At 51.9% G+C, this 23,048-nt stretch overlaps 1 long non-coding RNA gene across 6 annotated transcripts in view; it reads right to left on the reverse strand.

Moving 5' to 3' along the window:
- Window positions 1–8,724: 8,724 nt before the first annotated feature.
- Window positions 8,725–23,048, reverse strand: part of LOC109255485 (uncharacterized) — a 68,428-nt gene continuing 54,104 nt past the window's right edge. For 5 of the 6 annotated variants that reach the window (XR_008420290.1, XR_008420289.1, XR_008420294.1 and 2 more), the window contains 3 exons: window positions 14,796–15,024; window positions 10,063–13,820; window positions 8,725–9,252 (listed from right to left, as the gene is read on the reverse strand). This is a non-coding gene — a long non-coding RNA (uncharacterized LOC109255485). Of the gene's footprint in view, window positions 9,253–10,062; window positions 13,821–14,477; window positions 14,568–14,795; window positions 15,025–23,048 lie in introns of all 6 variants that reach the window. The other variant, XR_008420293.1, reaches the window with a different exon arrangement.

A 23,048-nucleotide genomic window follows, 5' to 3' on the forward strand; every position in this document is an offset into this window, starting at 1 on the left:
ACTCCCACCCCAGGCAGCCTCACAGGAACAAGAGGAAGGGGACTCATAGGGTCCCGGGTGGCACCAAGAGCCAAAAGAAGGGGGCCCTGAGGATTCAGCTTCTGAGATCACGCCCACGTGAGGTGGGGCCAGAGGCTGCTGGGAATTTGCGAAATTTCCCATCTCTGACATAACTCCCTGAAGGCTTGAGCTGAAGGTATCAAGACCACAGCAAGCCAGGGGCCCGATGGGAGGGTCCCCCGGCTAGACTGCCCTCCAAGGACCTCACTGCTGCTGTCCACAGAACCTTTGCCCTTCACAGCAGGCCGGGAGCTGAGTCCAGCAGGGGTCCAGGGCTGACCCCAGCCCCCTTTTCTGAGGCCCGTTCCAGGGCTGTGTGGTGTGTGTTAATGTCCCGGCATGCACCGAGAGAGACCCAAGTTCACCCTTAAGAGAAGAGGGTGATTGCTTTTGTCAGAAGTGCCTGGTGACCAGGTCAGAACCTCTTTGTATTGGGTCTGTTTGTCCCTGTGGTTTTTCTCAGTCTCCGTGACTTTCTTTGACTCTGTTTGTATCTCCCTCCTGTCTCCCTTCCTCCTCCTCTGCCCTCCTTCCCCTCTTCTCTCCGCTGTCCCCCTCCTCCCTGTCATTCTTTCCTGTGTCCACTTCCCACCATGCTTCAGGCCTCCTAAAAGCTAAGCGCTTCACCCAGAACCCAGTGAGGACACCCCCCATCACCCCTCTCCCATCCCTGTGAACCCCCGCCCCTCGGGGTCTGCCCAGCTCTGTGTCGCCCAGAGCCAAAGCCGGGAAGCGAGGGGGGAGAGATGGCTGGGGAGCAATGTGAACCTCTCCACAACCCTCCTCACGCTGCCCCAGAACCAAGAGGTCATGACCAGGTGACGTCATCCATGCAAAGCCAGTGTGGAGGAAGAAAACAAGGGGGATGAAGAAAGCAAGAGAATGACAAGGAGGAGGAGGGTGGCTGTCATGTGGCAGAGAAAAGTGTGTGTGAGGGCAGATGGGGGAGTGAGCAGGTGGGGGAGGGTCTAGGGAGGATGTAATCCCAGGACAGACCGGGGGAGCCCATCTGAGGGTCTTGCTAAGCCCCAGATGCTCTTTGAAAATGATGAGTTATTCTCCTTGTCTCCGGACCCCAGAGCTCAGCAGAGGGCCAGGCACATGGAAATCCCAAGAAACATTTGCTGAGCTGAATAAATAACTCAGAGAACAAGACGCACTGCAATACGGCCAGGTGCCTTATAAGCACATGGAAGAAAGGGTCTCTGCACTCTGGACGGCAGCTGGGATCCACGAGGCTGGGGGAAGGCCGCCACCAGGAGGCACTGTGCGGAGCAGGGCTGTGGCCTCGGGCACTGGGACGAATGTGGTCGGCCCTGCTAGGTTTGGGACTCTGAGCCCACAGACACCCAGCATGCCCAGAAGAGGCCAGCAGCTCACAGGTGGATCCATTCATTCCTTATGCAAAGGTGTCTCAGAGTGGCTGTTTGTGCAGTGCTCTTCAGTGAGGACCGCTTGCCTCCCTGCGAGTGTGGGTGTGGGTGTGGGGTGTACAGGGAGGTAGTGGGCACGAGTGTCGGTAGATCAGGAGGGGGTGCGGCTACAGACCGAGTGGGACGATGAGCGTGTGTGGGAAGGACCTGGGGGTGCTTGCGGGCTTAGGTGGGAACAGCTGAGGGTGGTGGGAGGGGTCCAAGGGCAGCCCCCAACTCCAAGGCTCGGGGCCAGCTCCCGCTGCTGTTACTTCGCTCACTTTCTGCTCTAGCCCATCAGAGGTGGGGGTATTTTCTCCTAGGGACCTCACTTAGGGATTTGCAGGGCAAAATCCTCCTGGCAGGGGAGGGGGCCTTCACATCAGAGCCCACGGTCAACCACCTGACATTAACAGCCTGCTTCACCACAAAGGGCTCAATGGAGTTGCCGAGAAGTGTTCCAATACATCTGGCTCAGTGAGTACTTCCCCCAGTCTCTTCTGGGCATTTTTGACTTTGATTTCCAGCCCCTCCCCCCCCCCCCCCCACACACACAGCAGGACCCCCTGCTGTTTGTGAGGCAGGATCTGCCCCTTCCTGGCCTTCACCTCTAGCCCCAAGCTGAGACAGGTCTCTAAGCTCCCTTGGTGACTGGGCAGTAACAACTCCAGACCACGTTTCAGTCCTGGATAGCTCTCCCCAGCCTCAGCCCTCCCACTCAGCGTCTCCAGATGCCCCAGCCCAGGGAGCCGGAGAAGGACCCAGATGCCCTTAGAGACCACAGCATTGGTCCCCAGGCAGCCTACAGGCTCCTCCCAGAGAGCTACCTGGCCTGAGCCCTGGCTAGGACCCAGCCCAGCGCGTAGGGACGCCCCTGCTGTGGCTGGCTGAAGCTTGTTGTCTAAGCCGGCCTGGGGGTGCCTGGGAGCGGGGTGGGGAGGGTGGCCTGACGAGGCTCCAAGAGCAGGCACACCCTGGGTGAGGTCATGCCTGCCTCACACCTCTGGTATTCCGGCTGATCGCTATCTCCTGCCCCAGCCCTCAGGTTACTCCGCTGCCGCCACTGCCGAGATGCGAGATGCGAGATGCGGCCCAAAGAGGTGCTGATAGTGCAGAGCCTGCAGGAGGCAGGAGGAGCCGTGGCTGAGCCCGGCCTGTGGCTTCCCACGGCCACCCACGCCCTTCCTCCTGCCGCCCCAGCAGATGGACAGTCAGGGCCAGCTGCCCCCGCCCCCAGCACACCACCTCCACCAGAGTAAACCCTGTCCTGTGGCTGGTGGCTGGCTGTCCTCCCTCCCACTGCTTACCCAGGAAGCCAGGCCAGGAGGACGGAGCCTGGGGTCAGGTTCCAGAGGGCTTTCCCCTTGGGAACACCCCTAGTCACCTCCCACCCCACCTCTAGGCCTGCTCGCCTCTACCGCCACCAAACTGTAGTCATTCCAGCAGCCGTTAGCAGTTAAGGGAATCTGGTTTATCATGTAAACTTTTGAGAATCACACACGGACATCACACGCTGAGATGGTCCTGGGCGAATTGGAGATGACCGCCCTAACAACTGGAGCCCCCGCTCTGCGCTGGGGCCCCCAAGAAGGCACGTGGGCATCTTGATGAGCTTAGGCTCTGAGAAAACCTGACTCTTTGGCCCGGGGTTCTCGCGAATGAAGAAGTGTCCAGCCCTGGATCAAAAAAATTCTTTTAAGTAATGTCTACACCCAACCTGGGCTCGAACTCACGACCCCAAGATCAAAAGTCTCACGCATGCTCAACTGACTGAGCCAGTGAGGCGCCCCTATTTAATGTTGTTTTCGGCCCTGGATTCTTTTTCTTAACACAATGGTGGGGTGGGGAAGGGACCAGAAAGGGGGGGGGTTGGGGAACGAATGCCAGCAGCTCTCAGGAGACCCATTCCCTCTCCTGGCTTCATCCCTAGACTAGTCCCTGAGTCAGGAACATGGAAGACCTAAGATGATGGCAGGGCCACCCATGATCTGGCTGGGTGACCAGTGACTTCCCCTTCCTTCTCATCCCCACACCTGCAACACACACGCCTCCACTCCTTCTCCTGCTGTCTGCCTCCCTCGGCACAAGAGCTAAGCCGGGGGGGTGTCTCCAAATGTGGTCCCCAGATGAGCTGCATTAGCATCACCTGGGAGCTCCTGCAAAAAGCATATTCTTAGGCCCCACCCCAGACCTACTAAATCAGAAACTCTTAGATGTGAATTAGTTGAGAATCACCGCTCTACTCTTCTCAAACGTCAATGGATGTACCGATCACATGGGGATCCCATTAAAATACAGATTACGGGGTGGGGGGGGTGCAGGGTATGACTCAGAGGTCTGGGAGGGGCCTGATACTCTGCATTTCTTAGAAGCTCCCAGGTGAGGCTAGTCCTCAGACCACCCTCCCCCCGCCCCCACCTTGGAATGGCAAGTCTCTGGACACACTTCAACCCTGGCTACACTTCAGAACCACCTGGGGAATTCTCAAAAATCCCAATACCTGGGGGTCCTGGGTGGCTCAGTTGGTTAAGCTCAGGTCATGATCTCATGGTCCATGGGTCCGAGCCCTGCGTCGGGCTCTGTGCCCAGAGCTCAGAGCTTAGAGCCTGCTTTGAATTCTGTCTCCCTCCCTCTCTGCCCCTCCCCCTCTCATGCTCTGTCTCTCTGTCCCTCTCTCTCTCTCTGTCTCTCTCTCTCTCTCAAAAATAATAAACATTAGAAAATATTTTCAAAAAATAAATCAAAATACCAATACCTAAGCCCTGCCTCCAGAGGTTGTGATTTAATTGATCTGAAGTGAGACTGGGGCATGGGTAGGTCTTTAAATCTCCCAAGGTGCTTCTAGTGTAATCCAAAGTTCTCAGCCAAGGGTGGTAAGAAGTGTTGGACACACACACACACACGCCCCACAGCCCCCCTCACCCTCTGGGGTCCTCCTTCTTTCTTCGGTCTTCCGGATCCCCTTCTATGTCCCCTTGCCCGCAGCTGCAGACATTTGACACAATCAGAGCACAAGCGCGTGGACATGAAGAGAAGCACAGGGACAGACACTGACGTGGAGGCGGGAGGCAGGAGTGGGCTGCAGATGTGAGTGTGCACAGCCAGACAAACGCAGACACGGATAATCCACATACAGTGTATGTGTTGCAAACACCCCCAGGTATAGGTAGATAGATAGATGGACACACACAGGCAAACACCCAACCTGTAGGTCGAGGACCGCCGCCCTGTCCCCATTGGTCCCGTTGCTCCAGACAAGGGGGCCTAGGTCTGTGCCGGACAATATCGGCAAACAGGAAGCCTGGGCTTAGACCCCCTCCTCTCCCTCAGCACCACTGAAGTGCTGTGACCTGGACAGAGGCCTCCCAGGGAGCCATTAGTGGCGGCCAACCGGCCCCAGGATCTCGGAGGGGCTCAGGGGACATGCCTGCTCTCAGGGGGCTGACACTTCCGAGGGGCGGTGGGTGCCTTCAGCCCCTCAGCTCAGCCCCGGTGCTGCTGTGTTGGGGCCCCCTTTAAGTTTCAAATCCTGCATCCCCCCCTCCTACCCCTCACCCCCCAGTGCTGGGACCCTCCACAGACAGGCCTGATTGATGACTCAGGGGGACTGTGGCTGCCGCAGGCCTATTTTATGATGTCATTAGGCAGCTTCGGCCGCTGGAAGGAATCCCTCCTGACATCATAAAGGACTTGATATTTCGCTAATGTTATCTTGGCGGCGTGTCGCCCTGACATTTTCTCTTTGCAGCGCTCCCCCCAGGACCGGGAGTTGTCTAACTACAGCCTGGAAAAAATGCAAAACAGACAAATGCACCCTCGGGGGACAGCGGGAGAAAGCTAATAGACCAGTCCCCGAATCCCCACCCACGGAGGTGGTTTAGGTGGGAAGCATGATGTGTTTGTCAAGGGGGACCCAAGGCTGCCTTCCTACTGATTCTCTCCTGCCTTGGGCCGCCTCTGCTCAGCGGTGGGGAGGAAGTCAAGTGCTGATGTTCCAGAACAAGCTCTGCCACCCAGAGGCTATGTGACTTGGGCTAAGCCCTTACCCTCCCGCACCTCATTTACCCCATCCACACCACAGGGGTGTGGCCCAGATAATTTCAGACTGCGTGAGGCTCTGCTGAGGGCCCTGAAGCTGTTGGGGGCGGCCAAAGTGCCACAGAGGTAAGGAGGGACCCCATCCTAGGCTCCGAACTGAAACTCTAGACAGCTGCGGGGAGGCTGGGTGAGATGGTTTTCACGTCCCCACGCCCAGGAATGGTTCTGGGGGGACAGATTCAGAATAGCAAGATATCTCCCCAGCCCTGATCCCAGGATCTTCAAAAGACCAAGAGCAGGGGGCGCCTGGGTGGGTCAGTCAGTTAAGTGTCCGACTTCAACTCAGGTCATGATCTCGTGGTTCGTGAGTTCGAGCCCCGTATCGGGCTCCACCACACTGTCAGGGGGATTCTCTGCTCCTCTCCCACTTGGTGTGGCACGCGTGTCCTCTCTCTCTCTCTCTCTCAAGATAAATAAATAAATTAAAAAAATAAAGACTAAGAGCAGCTGCTGGTTCCGAGGAAAAATTGGTGACACTGATGCAGATCCCTAGTGTGGGCCTGGTGAACAGAAGTCAGCAGAGAGTGCCCACCATCCCATTCCCAGGTGGCAGGGGCTCGGAGCTTGGTAAAGGAGAAAGACCCGGCAGCCATGGGCCCCTCCTAGATCCACCTCCCAAAGGACCTCGGGCTAAATCTGCCAAAATCTTCTCCCACCCGAGAAGCGATCACCCACCACAGCCTGATCCCAGAACCCCTGGCAGATGGGCCTCCAGCTTGCCATCCCCGGGAGGTAGGGGAGCTCCCTCCTTTCCCCACAGGCAGCCCAGCATGTCCCCCTCCCTGTGGCTTCTTCCCGAAGGGTCCACACTCTGCCTTCTGAGTACGGTGGGAGAGGGCTGCTCCCCTCCCTCCTCCCAGGAGAGCCAGCCAAGAGGTGCACCAACAGCTTTCCCCCGCCCCACCCTCCCAGCGTGCAGGAGGAGAAGCCAGGGTTTGTACCCTTTTTAAAGCACGGAGTCTTTGTCTTCAAAGAGCACAACTGGCCATTTCAACCTGGGGTCCATGGTGACAAGTGCAGCTCAATAGAATGAGTTTCTGCTGTTTGAGAAGGTTCCATGGGCTTCACCAGACTGCTAAAGAAGTCCATGGCATTTGAAGAAAACAAACAAACAAAAAGTTAGGAAGTCTGTTCCAGAATCCAGACAAGGCCACTTTTAGCCATGAAGGTGCTGTGTGGAGAGATCATTCTGGCCTGGGTGCGTCTCCCACCCCTGGAGAAGCCCTCCCCCCCATCCCAACCTTTGAAGAAACTACTTGAGGAAAGATGGGTAAGATCGAGACCCACTCCCAAGTCTGACCTTCCCATCGTGTTTTTTCTGTGCTCTGAGGTGACTCTACCACCAGACTCCCAGACTCCTGGATCTGAGCAGACATTGATGGCACTACTGAGGGCTAAGCACGTTCAAGAGGGGCCGGCAAAGAGGGACTGAACCCAATCCCGGCTTCCAGAAGTTCCCACCAGGTAAGGTAGGTGCACTGCAGCCACGCCCTGCTGCCTGCCCTTCCCTAGCACACCAAAGGCTTCCTACTTGCTCAGCTCTGCCAGTGCTGCTCCCTGAGCCTGAGTGCCTGTCCCATGCCCTTCTAGTAGCTAACACTCCCTCAGCCTTCCAGTGCCTGGTGGGACTACCCACCTTAGGCGGAGTGCCCTTTTCCCATGGAGAGACCCAGCTGAGTGTGAGTCTCCAAGAAGGACCACCTTGGCCTTGGATGCTCTTGTAGCTGTGGTGCATGGATATAAAAGATAGAGAATGCCAAGGAGGGCAGCCCTGACCTCTGGCTGGCCCACAAGGACCATGCTGACTCTCAGGCTGCGTCAAGAATCAGCATTTGGGTGCATCCTCCTGAGCTGGCTGCCCCCAAGCAGGAGGCCCATGGGACAGGTTTCCTCCCAAGGGCCCCCACTGCCTTGCTAAGGCAGTCATTCTGAAGCAACGCCCCTCCAGAGCTGGCAGACAATGACAACCCCTGATTGCCCAAGCCGGTAGATGGCTACGTGACACTCTCCATTATGATGAGCCATTCATTCATTCAGCAGAAATGTATTGAGTGCCCATTACTTGCCAGGTATTATTTGGATGGTGGAAACAAAGGCAAAAATCCTTGCGCTCAAAGAGCTTACATTCTCTTGGGAAGACAAACAACATAGAAAATAAGTAAAAAGTATAATACGAATTGCTGAGTGTGTTAAGAGCCATAGATAAAACTAAGTCAGAAAGAACAGGGTGTTCCTCCCAGAGAAGGTAGCTTTTTGTTCTGTTTCGTTTACTTAAGTAATCTCTACACCCAAGGTGGAGCTCGAACTCACAACCCTAGGACCAAGAGTCATATCTTCCAGCTGCGCCAGCCAGGCGCCCCAGAGAAGGTAACGTTTGAATACAGACCTGAAGGGGATGACGGAGGGAGCCATGAGGAGATCCGGGGGAAGAGCATTCCGGCAAAGGACACAGCACACGCAAAGGCATTCCTGAGGCAGGAATGTGGCCGGTACATTTGGGGAGCCAGGTGGGAAGTGTGGTTGGAGGGAAGTGAAAGGGGGGAAATAGCGACAATGGCAGGTGGGGAGATTGAGCACGTGGGACCCTGAGGCTGCTGTGATGACCTCGGCTTAACACCACGTTGAGACGGGCCACAGTGAAGTTTCTGAGCAGACGAGTGACATGCTGTGACTTGAATGTTAACAGGGTCGCTGTGTCGCAGCATAGGGAATAGACAGCTCGGGAGAGGGGACGGATGGCGGTGCTCAGCCATGACAGTGCAGGTGGAGGGAGGTGGTTGAGTTTGGGGTGTGTTCTTGAAGGGGAAAGACTACGTGCCAGGCGTTGCTTCTGGTCCTGGCGTTATCTTCTGTCATCCTCGCGACCACCCTGTGAAGCAGGTCCTTGATCCCCATTGTAGAAAAGGACAGAAAAGGAAACTGAGGTTCAGAAAGGTCACACAGCCAGTGAGTCAACCCAGGCTTATCCAAGCCTGAAGCCCGAGTTCTTCACACTCTGCTCCGGCGCCTGCCTGGGCAGGATTCCAACAAGGAGGATATCTAGCCACAGACTCCCAGAAATGGGGAACTAAGTCAGGACACTTACCCGCTGAGAAATGTCCCTAAAATGCCATTTTAACCATGCTTTCTCTTTCCATTAAAGCTCAAATGATACTTATTGGTCTTAAGTGCTTTTATTTTCACTTACACAGTTTCCAACTTTTAATCAATCTTTTTTATTTTAAATTCCATCCAAAACCATCAGCGAAGGGAGAAGACTGTAAGGGGAGGGGAGCCATCGGATGATTGCAAGATAGGAGCTGAGGCACTGGAATCATCCATCACACTCGTGTTCCAGCATGGCTGTGGGCCAGGCCGTGGGCCAGGGAGCCTGGGGCAGACGGGGAAGGCGGCCCCAGTCCCTGGGGGAGCAGCCCGCACAGGAGGGGAACCATATCCAGGCGAGGCTGCCTGGGAATGACCCAAGGAACTGAGCAGGGAGGTCCAACCGGGGAAGGCTGGAATCCAAACACATCCAGGAGGAGAGGAGTCCCAAGTCCAACCCAGAAAAGGTCCAGCGATGCCAGAGGGACCGTCGACAGGCAAACAGTTGAGCTGGAGCACTCATGCTCCAAAGCCCAAGCCGGCAGATCTTCCGGCAGGTGGTGGGGCCGCCCTTTTGCAGGTGGGAAGTCCGGGAGGGCTGCCGCAAAGGGAAGTAGAAAAAGTCATGAGTTGTTGCTCTCACTGCTGCTGGGGGTGATGATTAATATGCAGCGGGGGGGGGGGGGGAGGCGGGCAACAACTTCCATTTTAAAAAGCCCGACGCCTGTGTGGCTCTAGGGCTGAGCCCACATGGGAGATGGACATAGGGAGCCCCTCTCTAGAGGCCAAAGTGGGCTTCTAAAACTCATCTGTCACCTCCACAGCAGCCTGGGCCAGCCAGGTCCCTTCGGGTGAAGTGCAAGGAAAGGAAGGAGGAGAGGAGAGAAAAATGGAGAGGACAAAAGGGAGCTATGGCAGTCACAGAGAAGAGTCCATCCTGCTCACCTTGATACAGCCATGCCTGCATTAGAAAGTAGATACCAACACCCTCCCAGGGAGACGTGCACACCCAGAAATGGACCAGCACATGGGCACAGCCACAGAGGCACTCGCGAGTGCAGGTACAGGGCGGGTTTATAGACACTGACACAGAGAGGCACAGGGCACTAGACAGGACACACGCGCTGAACAGCGATGCCCATGGATACTGACGGAGGTGGGCGCACGTGCACCAATACGGATGCACCAGTGTGCACACGCCTGTACAGATACTGAAAGATACATACAAATGGACACCCACACATTCGGGTAGAAACGTACAGACACACACAGATGCTGACGTGTACCTGCAAGAAGCTCACCTGGACACAGAGGGCAGGCCAGGCACGCACACACAGGTACACACGGACACACGGACACACCTTGACGCACAGATGTGCACAACTACATAGATAATGCCTATTCTTACACTGCTAGGTGATGCATCTATGCCCATTTAGGAACACACACGGGGCGCCTGGGTGGCTCAGTCGGTGGAGCAGCTGACTTCAGCTCAGGTCACGATCTCGCGGTTCATGAGTTCGAGCCCCGCGTCGGGCTCTGTGCTGATGGCTCAGAGCCTGGAGGCTGCTTCGGATTCTGTGTCTCCCTCTCTCTCTGCCCCTTCCCACTTATGCTCTGTCTCTGTCTCTCTCTCCCTCTTTCTCTCTCAAAAATAAATACACATTAAAAGATTTATAAGAACACACGTTCGCAGATGTATCCCGAGACGCATGCGCATGCACAAAGGCACGTTCAAGGCCGTGCTCGGGCACTGCCAACAGCCAGGACACGCACACAGCTGGGCTCTGTGCTGCACTCAGGCCCCGGCTCTCAGCACCTCCAAGCCGGCCCCCTTCAAGCCAGGTGCTCTCCTGACCTTCTCCTGCCAGCCGCCCAGCTCTGGCTGGCTCCCTGGTCCTCGGGCCCTCCCACCATCTCTCGTCCACCCACTGGCCCTGGGCCAGGCCCTGGGCTCCAGGATGGCAATTGCCCCATTCTCCCAGGTGCCGACTCAGCCAAACTTCACACCCAGAAGTGGAGCCAGGCCAGCGGGGCTTGTTGCAGCCTGCTTGGGGCATCAGCGCGGGGGAGGCAGGAGGGAGCCAAGATCCTGTGGTGGCAGAGAGAAGAGCAGCCCCAGCCGCCCGTGCGGGCCTGCCTGGTAAGGCTGCTGGCTTCCTCTTCTCCGAGTCATCCACCCTCCACAGGCCTTGGGCTCCCCACCTCTGTAATGGGACAGCACGCCCGTCCCACTGAAGTGTCAATTAAGTGTCCACATCACCTCCCGGATGAAAGAAAGCTTTTGCCTCCTCACAATAGCTCTGAGACCCAAGCTGTATTGTGCCTGGGTTAGACCAGGTAGCGGAGCTCCGGAAGGGGACGTCACTTACTCAAGGGAGCAGACAGGACCGGAACCCGGGTGCCTGCTCCGAACTCCACAGCTTTCCTGGGCGGTAAATATGTAGCACGTGACTGCCAGAGCCCAATGACTTGCCCGTGGCAGACATCATTAATCGATCACAGTCTCTCTCCTGGGGAATCCAGACTTGGCCTCAACATCCTTCTCAACGCACCGCTCCAGGCAGACAATCGTAATTGGCCAGAGTTGGCACCCAGGATGAAACTCACTGCCACGCTGTCGCTACATCTAATTCATCTAATTCAGAGGGTGGATGTGACGATTACATGAAATCAAGGGCAGAATACTTTGGAAGAACACAAGTGATGCGCCTATCAGAGGAATTTTAGTACAGTTTCCAGAGGCTATTGTCATCCAAGTCCCCCCAAAGTCTCACGACACTGGGGTGGAGGTTTAGGGGCAAGACAGCCACTGCCGTTGCTCTGTTTCACAGAGGGAGACACTGAGGTCCCGGTGAGTGTGTCCAGGGTCACACAGCTAACACCCAGAGTGGGACTGTGATTCAAGCAACAACCCCTGTTTCAGTGCTCTTTGACCGTCCATGGCCCCAGCCAGACGGGACAGGCCAGAGTGTGTGGGCCTGGGGGAGCCAGGGATGGAGGGGGGCAGGAGAGGCCAGTCTCCTCCCAGCAGAAAGGAATCGACCCTACAACTAATTGGTTCAGAGTGCTTCTTTTGACCCTAATTAGCTATTTGTCATGTCTCCATTTGCATACCAGAAAAGATGCAAATTTGCATATTTGTAAATGAGGCTGAGCCTGGATGTGGGTTCTGGAAGAGCTTGGCGGTTGCTGGCAGGCAGGGAGGCAGCTGGCTCTTGCCACTGAAGCATGGGCCGTGGAACGAGGAGATTTGGAAGACAGCTCCTTGGCTTGGGGCTGCAAGGTGCTCTCAGAGGAGGTCAGACAAGATGGCCCGCTTCGCTCCCTCCCTCGGGGCTAAGTGGATGGGCAGGGAGAATGGGTGAGCCTAACGCTATTTTGATTAGATGAAACAAGGAGGGGGGAATATAAAGTAATTTCAGGACGCTCTGTGCTGGGAAGCCTTCTGTTCCCGTCCTTGGATAGAATCTGTAACACTTGCAAAGTGGGGGGGGGGGGGGACATCTCCCTCCACCTCGCTAGAGGATGAGGTTTGGGAGAGAATGGAGGTCAGGGGGAATCATTCTCTCCCTCTCTCTCTCTTTCTCTCTCTCTCTCCTCCAGACTCTCATGCACACATACACTTGTATACACATCTTACAGTTCACTAGCACATGCACACATACACACTACACAGACAAGCCTCTGAACCCCCCCCCCAAGGAGCACCTTGACACACAACACCCCAGACCCACAACGATACATACGCAACTCTAACTGGAGAGGCGCATTCGCACATGCAGACATTCCCAGACTTCCCGCCACATACACATTCACGCCCTTACACATACAGACACACACTCAAACACTCGAACATAGATGTAGGCATACAGACTCACTTAAGCTGTGCGTAAATATTTACATACACACACACACGCGCGCACACACACACACACAAGACATACACGAGAACATCCTTGCTAAGACCAAATTCCCTGGCAAATTCTGGAAATTCTGAGCCCTTTGCCAGAGTTTCTGGTGCCTCTATGGGAAGAGACAAAAGAAAGTAGGTAGCCACCCTTCCCAGGGAGGGAGCAGGTGTATCCCCAGAGAACGGGGACCCCAAGTAGGGACTGGTTCTTCCTCTAGGAAAGAAATGACTAGCAAATGCCCCAGTGCCTTCTGGGGTTTTGTCTAGGGCTTGGAGCAGGGTCTGAGTGGGCCTTGACAAGCGGGAGAGCACAGTAGGGAGGCCGAGGGAGCATTCATCTATCGCTGGGGTCTGCCATGCACTGGGCAGGAAGGCACCAGTGTCTCAGACGTCCACGTTGACCTCGGCAGCCAGCGCGGAACGAGGTGGCACAGAGCTGCCGCACCTTCGGGCATGCAGGCACCAAGATGCCAAGTTCAAAGGGAGCCCCAGATCCATAAGGCTTCCCAGGCTGTGGGGCCTGGGGGCTGGACACTGGGACCAGGAAGCCCAGGGTCAGGGTCCAAATGCTTCCACTGTTCCCATCCCCGGCATCTCCTCCCCAGTGCCTGCACCCCAAAAGGCAAGCTAAATAGCTCCGTATTTGTAAATTAAATATAGCTGTACTCCAGCTTTCCAAAGAGCTGGGAAGGAGAGAAGGAGAAAGAAAAAGAGAGAGAGGAAGAGAAGAAAAGCTGCCGCCCTCAGGAAAGTCTGGCTGGTACAGATTGCCTGAGTCATGAATATTCATCTGGCGAATGAGGAGAGCGAGAGTCTGCATAACAGCTCCACCCACCCAACTGAAAGAAATGTCACCGCCTTTGCCAATAAAGTGCCAAAGGAAGCCGGTGGAGGCTGCCAGCCAGACGGTGCCAAACTGCTGACTTCCACTCCCAGGCGTGGAGAAAGCACATTGTTTCCGGCCCAAGGAGCCGCCACTCGGGGCTGGGGGAGCAGAGCTGGCGGCTCAGAGAGAACCAGGAAGAAAAGTTACACCCGCCACCCACAGGAAGCCTGGCGGGCAGCGTGCCTGGGCCACAGCCTTCCCCAGTGTCCCTCCAAAGAGGGGTTCGATCCATCCGTTCGAGGGTGTCCTCTCTGGCCGACCACCGAGGGCCCAGCTCCCAGCTGAGAGAGCTCCATGCTTCGCACATCCTTGAAGGTGTCTCCCAGATGGTCTTCACGAATCCTGGATGGTTACTAGAGACGAGAGGCTGGGGGGAGGGGGCAAAACAGGTGTTACTTTGGGACCCAGAAGTCCACGGTCGCCGTGGCTCCGTTTTGCCGAAGGGTACCCCCCAAATGCGGGCGACTTCCCCCTCTGGGTCAATCCTATTGCCTCTTCTTCCAGGAGATTTTCTCTGACCCCTTTCTCTAAGACAGAGTCTGGTTCTCGGTCCCAGGCACCCACCTTCCTGGGCCTGAAAGCTTGCCTTGATCCGGTTTTGTTCCCCCCTGTGGCTGTTTCCTACCCCCAGGCTGTGGGCTCCGGGGGCAGGGACTGTGGCCTCAGCGTGCCAGCCCAGCACAAGATTCCGAGAAGGCATCTTGAGTAGTTTGTTACACAGGGGCGTCTACGCCCGTCCATTCCTGTCCCCATGCCTGTACCTGGCCCTGGGTCCTTCCTGTTGCCCTGCACATGCTGGTCAGGTCCCCAGGAGGTCAGGCATCCTGTCCCAGAAGCTCAGTGGGATCGGGACAGGCACTGAGTGGCCGGCCTCCCATCCCCAGGCCCCTGCTCCCCATGAAGAGAGCTGAGAGCTGCCAGCGCCCCTCAGCACCCCATCCTCGTGGTGGCGCCCGTCCCGTGGTGTCACAAACCAGCCCGCCTGCCCGCCGGTCTACCACAGCTGGCTCCCTCCAGTAATTACCTAAATGAATGGAATAAGCAGAACTGGAGAGAGGATGTTCTCTTAGTGCAGAGAAGCAATTAGGGCTGTGGGCGTCTCCAGCTGCTGCTCCTGTTATGTAAAGTTTGGGATGTGTATTTGGGACTTAATGAGGATATTTATGTGTTCACATCTTACCTTCACAGACTGATCATTTCAAGTATCCCAAGTACTCTTGGGCCGAGTATGAAGCAGTACAAGCCAAGCGACAGGCTCTAAGGGAGGAGTACTACCCCTCGGTAGCCAAAGAGACCCTCTCTCAGGGTTCATGGACCCCCAGAAATCAAGGGTGACACCCACCTGCAGCCTGGCTCTGCTCAAGGCCTCCGGTACGGAAAGTCCTTTACTGCCTGGGTGGCTCAGTCAATTAAACATCCGACGTCGGCTCAGGTCGTGATCTCGCGATTTGTGAGTTCAAGCCCCCACGTCGGGCTCCGTGCTGACAGCTCGGAGCCTGGAGCCCGCTTCGGATTCTGTGTCTCCCTCTCCCTGTGCTCCTCCCCTGCTCGCGCTCTGTCTCTCTCTCTTTCTAAAAACATAAGTAAGCATTAAAAAATTTTTTGAATTAAAAAAATAAAATAAAATAAAATATCAGCAATTGTGGCAAAGTTCTTCCTTGAACTGAGCCAAAGTCTGCCTCTTTGCAACATCCCTGAATTGGCCCAAACATTGCCCGTGGCACCATGCAGGACATGTCACTGCATCTGTCCGAGGTCAGCCACTAACCTTGCAGAAGGTAAATTTCAATTTTGCAATTGAAAAAGTTTCTGTGGTCAAATAAGTTTGGAAAACTTCTGCATCCGTTTCTTGGCTGCAGGACTTCTCTGAGCCTTTACTGTGCTCACAGGCACCCAGCTGAGGGTGCTGCATTTCATGAAATGTATTTGCTCACAGAAGCCTTTTTTTTTTTTTTTTTTTTTTTTTTTTTTTTTTTTTTTTTTTTTTTTGTGGAACAACCTCAAGAAACCAGGACTCTAAAAGCACATTTTAGGAAACACCGCTTCAGAATGTTAAAAGCAAACACTTAATTCCTTGGCCTGAGCTCCTTCAACATTTCTCCTCCACCGGGCGTGATGCCTGGGCCTCTCCCCATTCTGGACCTTTGCTGTCAGTGAGCTCTGCCATATGCCTGTGTTCCTCCACTGCTCCAGACAAGCTCTGGTCAGGGATGGTCCAGAAGAGCCTTTCCCTCCAGTATCCAGGACCCCATGTTCTCACTGATGCAATCAAAACACCATTGGGAGGATGGCAGCTGAACCCCACTGAGTGTCTTTCCTGAAAGTTCCTCCAGCAAGCCACGACTGAATCTCAGTTCCTTATTCTGCTCTCAGACCCTGCAGTTGGAGCCCACAGGCAGACTCCCCTTAGGCCAGGTGTCCAGACAATGAGTCCCTGCTTTGCCTTCCCTGGATGGCAAAATGGTGAGCCATGGTGAGCCCCCAATATCTGTGTACCAGCTAGTAATTTACACGCAGCCGGGCTTTTTCACAGCATCACACAAAGCATGTATCTAGTCACCGCACACTCACAGACAGAGCACTCTAATCACCCTGGGCTCCAGACCCAGAAGTCTTCTGGGGCTGAAGCCACAGCCCACACCTGCACTGGGGGCCTCTGGCTCCACCAGGCCTCTCCCCTGCACCTTCAATCACGGCCTCCATGCCTGCCTTCCCATCATCCTTCAAGTATGTGTTCAAGCCCAGGCATGGAAAAGAGGCTCCTCTCACCGGCCAAGTCCAATAGATTCTGGTGGCTCCCTGGTCTGGCTGTTGGGAAAAAGGTGTTGAAGCTTCCCCAGGTTGCACAGAATGTCTAGAGATGCCTGCCAGTGTTGGGGAGTGGGCAGGGTGGTGCCCATGCCAGTTAATGCCACCCCCCCAAGCAAGGCTCAGTCCCTTTCCCTCAAATCTACTCCCCCAAGCTACAACCCTCCTTTCTCCCTTAACAAACACCCAACTCCCACATACACCCACATATGGCCCCATTCCCCCACCCAAACCACTCCCTCCAAGATCACCAACAGACTCCTATTTGTCAAGTCCCGTACCCTCTCCCTGGTGTCCGTGCCTTTGCAGCATTAGATATGGTTGACCTTTCTCTGGAAATTCGCCCCCCGCCTTATGGAATTCCAAGACAAGCTATGCCCCCCCCCCGCCCCCCGTGGTTCCTTGCCTTTCTGACCATTAATGCAGTTTCTTCCATCACATAAATGTGGCCATGTTCCAGGGCCCGATTGCCAGTCTTCTCTTGCTCCTACACCCCCTCCCTCCAAGATCTCATCCACAGCTTGGTCCTTGGGAAAAGCCCTCTGTGCCCCTCAAGTGTGCCCCTAGGATCAGCCTCCTAAGAGCCGTCCTGCTGCCTACAGGCCACAGCAACAAGCCAAAGCTCCGAAATCCCAGCACTTCCTCTCTCCTCCGGAATCAGCTCCCACTCCAGGTTCTCCACGATGCATAATCCTCCCAGGCTCAAGGATCAAATTCTTGGCAGCGTCTTGACTCTTTATCTGCATCCATTAAATCACGATTGCCGAGTCCTCTTATTTAATATTTATCTAATTTCCAAAATAAAAATAGCTTTATTATTTATTCTGATTGAAGAACATGATATATCCTCAGTATAAAAAAAAATTAAAAAAAATCAAACCAATACTTAAAAGTAGGAAAAAGAAAGTAAAAATCACTCAAAATCCTACCACCCAGATATAACCACTCCAGCATTTTGGTGAACAGCCTTCCAGACATATCTCTATGCATATATACACATAGAGATCTATGTATATAATTTATAGACGAGGGATTGTATTATACATACTGTTCTCACTGACACCTGCTTTTCTCTCTCAACAATATGTCATAGACATCTTTCTATGTCAATAAATAGAGCTCTACAAAATTATTTTAATTACTTCATAGTATTCCATTGTATGTATGTATCATACTTTATTTAGCTGGGTCTCTATTGATCCTTTAGAACGTTGTCAAGATTTTACTCTCATAAACAATATTGTGGTAAATATCTCTTTGCTTATTCTTTGTAATTATCTCCTTAGGATAAAATCATACAAAGGAAATTGCTGCAAGAGTACACTATTTCCAATTTTGCCACTCTGTCCTTCTGAAAACGTACAATGTACTTCCCATCAACAGTGTCCCAGCATATCTTCCCACACCCTCACTAGCCCCAGGTTTTAATGTTTGGTCAAATCAACAGATGGCAAAAGACATTCGTTTTTACTGGCATTGTTTAAATTATTAATGAAAGTAAATGAGTATCTTTTCTTCCTTTTTTGTCATTTGTAATTATTTTCTTTGTGAATTGCCTGTTCGTGTCTTTTGCCCATTTTTCTAATGAGATATTTATCTTTTGCTTAATGAATGGTTTAAGAGTTCTTTGCACATTTGAGAATCAGATTAAACAATTATCTATCATATACACTTTCCCTTTTCTCCTTTACTATTTTTTTAATGTTTTTATTTATTTTTCAGACAGAGGGGGACAGAGCATGAGCAGGGGAGGGACAGAGAGAGAGGGAGACACAGAATCTGAAGCAGGCTCCAGGCTCCAAGCTGTCAGCACAGAGCCTGACGCGGGGCTCAAACTCACAGACTGTGAGATCATGACCTGAGCGGAAGTCGGACGCTCAACCGACTGAGCCACCCAGGCGCCCCTCTCCTTTACTATTAATGGTCTTAAACTTTTCATCTTCATATATTCAAATGTATCAATCTTTTCTTTTATGATTCCTGGATATCCCATCATGCTTAGAAGGAACATCACCACGTTAAGATGACCAAAATAGTCATTCATATTTATTCATTCGTATTCATGAAGACTCTGTAGTCTTCATGCCTTGGTCTTATTGGAGAAAGACAGAAAACCAGCTTGTGTTGTAATGGCTGGCCCATGCCAACACCATTTATAAACCAGCCCATATTTTCCCAACTCAACAGAAATGCCATTTTATCGTATACAAAATTCCCTTAAATACTTGGATCCATTTCCAGACCCTCTATTCTATCCTGGTGATCTGCTATTCTTACATAAGAATTTTAATTATTGTCCCTTTATAAAACATTTTAATATCTGAGAGGGTAAGTATTCATCATTTTTCTTTTTCAGAATTTCCCTTAGCTACTCTATTTTTTTTTTTTACTCCTCCAGATTAGCTTTATAATTTTTTTTTGTCAAATTTTTTAAAAATCCTGTTGCAGTATTAATTGGAGTATCTTCACTTTTGTACACTCCCTTAAGGAGCACGAACAAACTTAAAGCATTAAATCTTTTCACCCAAGAACTAGGGACATGCCATATTTATCCGAGTCTCTTTTCTATCAGGCAAGTTTTCTGGTTTTCTTCCTGTAAATCCCACATGTTTCTAATAAAGTTTATTTCCAGGCATTTTGTGTTACTATTTTCTTCTTGACAGTGCAAATGAGGCCTTTTATTTTACCTTCTAGGTAGTCATTTTATAAATAGAAAAGCTATTCGTTTTTATATGTTGTTTTGTTACTGGCCATTTTACCAAACTTTACTTTTTCCAGTTGTTTTCAAGAAACTGTCTTGAATTTTTACAGATAAATAATAATCATATCTGCTAGATATGATTATTGGCTCTCCTTTTCTAATATGTATCTCTTTTTATTTCTTGTCTAATTACAATGCCTAGCACCTTAGGAAAAGTGGGTTTTTTTATTTTATTTTATTTATTTTGAGAGAGAGCACAAGCAGGGGAAGAGGAGAGAGAGTGGGGGAGAAAGAATTCCAAGCAGGCTCTGTGCTGTCAGTGTAGAGCCTGATGAGGGGCTCAAACTCATGAATCACAAGATCATGACTTGAGCTGAAATCAGACGCTTAACCAACTGGCCACCCAGGCACCCCTAGGAAAAGTGGGTTTTTAAAATTTTTTTATTAAGAAAAAAATGTTTTAATGTTTATTTATTTTTGAGAGAGAGAGTGCAAGCAAGAGAGGGGTGAGAGAGAGGAAGACACAGAATCTGAAGCAGGCTCCAGGATCTGAGCTGTCAGCGCAGAGCCTGACTTGGGGCTCCAACCCACAAGTGGGGAGATCATGACCTGAGCCAAAGTCAGATGCCCACCCGACTCAGCCACTCAGGTGCCGCAAAAGTGATTTTTAAAATACTGATAACAACAGCTGCCCTGGTCTAGTTTCTGACTTTAATGAGAACATATCTAGGGGGTCACCAGCCTAATGTCTCCCATGCATCCCTTCCTGTGACCACTATCCTGGTTTGGCTTGTATTAATTTGTCACCTGTGTCATCACAAATGTGAATAAGGTACAGGCTTTGAAGTCAGATGACCTGTATTCGGGTCCTGATTGTCATATAGTAACTATACGGTCTTGTCAAGTTATTGAAGATTATTGAAACAAAAAGAAAAAGAAAGAAGAGAGAGAGAGAGAGAAAGAAAAAGAAAAGAAGAGAAAAGAAAAAAAAAGGAAAGGAAGGAAAAGGAAAAGAAAAGAAAGGGAAAGAAAAGAGAAAAGAAAGGAAAGGAAAGGAAAGGAAAGGAAAAGAAAAGAGAAAAGAAGAGAAAAGAAAAAAGAAAGGAAAGGAAAGGAAGCGAAAGAAAAGAAAAGAAAGGGAAAGAAAAGAAAAGAAAAAAGAAAGGAAAAGAAAAGAAAAAAAAGAAAAGAAGAGGAAAGGAAAGAAAAGGAAAGGAAAGGAAAGGAAAGGAAAGGAAAGGAAAGGAAAGGAAGCGAAAGGAAAAGAAAAGAAAGGGAAAGAAAAGAAAAGAAAAAAGAAAGGAAAGGAAAAGAAAAGAAAAGAAAAGAAAAGAAAAGAAAAAAAAAAGAAAAGAAGAGAAAAGGAAAGGAAAGGAAGTGAAAGGAAAAGAAAAGAAAGGGAAAGAAAAGAAATGAAAAGAAAATAAAAAAGAAAGGAAAGGAAAAGAAAAGAAAAGAAAAGGAAAGGAAAAGAAAAAAGAAAAAAAGAAAAGAAGAGAAAAGAAAAGAAAAGAGGAGTTATTATAAGGACTAAGTGAGATAATCCACACACTGGGTGCAGTACCAGTAAATGATCATGTTCTTAGGTCTTAGCCCCCAACTTCTCCTTCCAGTCCCACCTATATCCTACTCTTAGGTTGACCTTCTCAAATCCCACTGGGCTCACAGCACCCTACCATGCCCTCACTAGCTCACAAGTCTTCAAATATCCCCCACTGCCTACAGAATGAAGGCCCAGATTCTTACACTAGTGTCTGAGATCTTCCATTATTCAACTCCAAACTTTCTTCCAGCCTTATTTCCTGTGGCCTCCTGCCACCCCTGCTCATCACACACCCTCCCAACCCTTTCCTCCAGCCTAGATGTTCTCCTCACTAATGGCTGCCTGATACCAAGTAGGTCCTCACTCTCCACTCAGATCCCTGTATCAGATTTTAGCTCTAAATAATACAAAATTAAAATCTAAATGGGCTTTTAAAAGTAAATTCTTCAGCTCACTTAATAGAAAGTCCAGATGCAACAGGCTTCAGGCACAGTTTGATCAGGGCTGGGACAGAATTCTTCTGTGATGTTCTGGGCTCTTCCCACATCCATATGTTTACAGTAATCTCCGGTTGTGTTCCCAGTCACCAGATGCCTGCCAGGAATTAGATCCACAAGCTACCTCATTCAAATCCAGATAGAGAGAGACTGGATGTCTTTCTCCAGTCATCTAACAAAAAATTCTGGCCTTCTGTCTCACTGGGCCAATCTAAACCAATTCCCGTGACTGGGGAAATGTGTGTCTTGATTGGTTTAGAACCAATCCATGTGTCAAAAATGTCTTGGGGAGAAGGACTATGTTGACCGACGAAGTCAATCAGGACTCCACTCCAAAGCCACATACACCATGGGAGATGGATGGGGGTTGACAATTTTAATTGTACCATAACCTCTTCCACATCACTCTCCTGGGACTTAGCCTTCCTTTAAGGCCCATGTCAAGCCCCAGAGTTCTGATAATGGACCCACTCTCTTTTAACTCCCAGAGTCCCTACTCTCTGCTCAACATATGGTAAGCACAGCCATATATAATTTGTTTATATAGTCATTTGTCTATTCTTCCCAGCTGATTAATAAAGTCTACAAAACGCTAGCAAGCTAGCCCTTTTGACCTTCACAACAATCCGCTGAGACTCAGAGAGGTTAAGTGACTTGCCCTGTGTCACACAGCCAGAGATGACATTGCCCCCAAAGGCCACTGCAATGAGCTCACACTCTCATTCTCTCTCTCTCGCTTGCTCTCTCACGGGTACACACCCACAGTCTCTCCTCCAACCACCAACTCAGGCCTGACCCGAAGATGCAGAAACCTACCCCTCCCCCTCCCAGCACCACCTTCTTTTTCCCACTCCACCTCAATTTCTAGAGCTCTCAGACTTCCTCCAAGGAGTACAGAGAAAGTTTTCCTGCCAGACAGCAGTTTCTAAGATTTGTGTGACAAGGCCAGGTACAATTCAAATGACTCTGGGTGATTTAATCTGCTTGGGGCTGGGGTGGTAAATCAGCGCAGCCCAGGCTGCCACAGCCGCCCCAGAAACCCACGAGCCGAACTGCTGGTAGGCGGTTATATCTGCAGATCTGCAGGTGACGGTCTGGAAGCGTGAACCTCGGCCTGGGGAGTTCCCCTCCGCTGCACTCAGAATGCATTTGGAGGGTCCTACGGCCCCGCAGCCACTCCGGGCCTACGTGTTCCACCAGGAAATAGCTTTCCCAAGGATGCAGCCCTGATTCCGCCTCCCCGCTGCCCCCCCTGGCCCCCTGCCGGCTGTCAGAGCGCCCCCACCCCCCACCCCGAGTCCACACTGGACTTTTCAGGGAAGGAGACCAGCGTCGGTCAAGCTCCCACTGAAACTGCCGCCTCGCTGCCAGGGCCTCGTGCACCCACACACACCCATTACCTCATTCCATCTGCACAACAACTTAATGAGGGAGGCATGTCTGTCCTCAGTTTACAGGTGACTTAATTGAGGTTCAGAGCGATTAAATAACTCGCCCAGGGTTATTACACAGCTAGCAGGGGGCAGAGCCAAGATTCAAATCCAGATTCATAAGACTCCAAACTCCTCATCCTGTTGGATCCACCCCTCTGCCGAGGCCAGAGGGAGCAAGTAGAGGGCAGCTGTCGCTGGAACCACGTCGTCTGAGAAGAGAGAAGGAGTCGTCCCTGGCTGAAAGGGAGGTGATGCTCTGAGTGAATGGAACAATCGCTTTGCCCCTACAAGAGAGATGTCTGAGGAGAAGGGAGTCACGTTTGTGAGGCTCCTACTGTGTGCCAAGCAGGTGTGCCTACACGGGGGCCGTGCACCAGGTGCTCAACATCCTGCATCCTGCCCGTGAGTCCTTAAGCAGTGGGATGCTGGCAGATATTTACCAACTAGCAGTCTGGAAGAAAGAAAGAGACCCGGCTTGTAGCAGCGGCCAATTCCCATGGTGTAAATACTCCCACCGTGGTTGACTTCAAGCTACCAATGGGACGTCACTGACCACAGAGTTGAGAAGAGATGCCTTCAGTCGGTTCTGGAAGCCAGTAGGAACCCACTCCAG

The sequence above is a fragment of the Panthera pardus genome, unplaced genomic scaffold (genome assembly GCF_024362965.1).
Source record: "Panthera pardus isolate Hobbes unplaced genomic scaffold, ASM2436296v1 HiC_scaffold_11, whole genome shotgun sequence".
NCBI classification, from domain to species: Eukaryota; Metazoa; Chordata; class Mammalia; order Carnivora; family Felidae; genus Panthera; species Panthera pardus.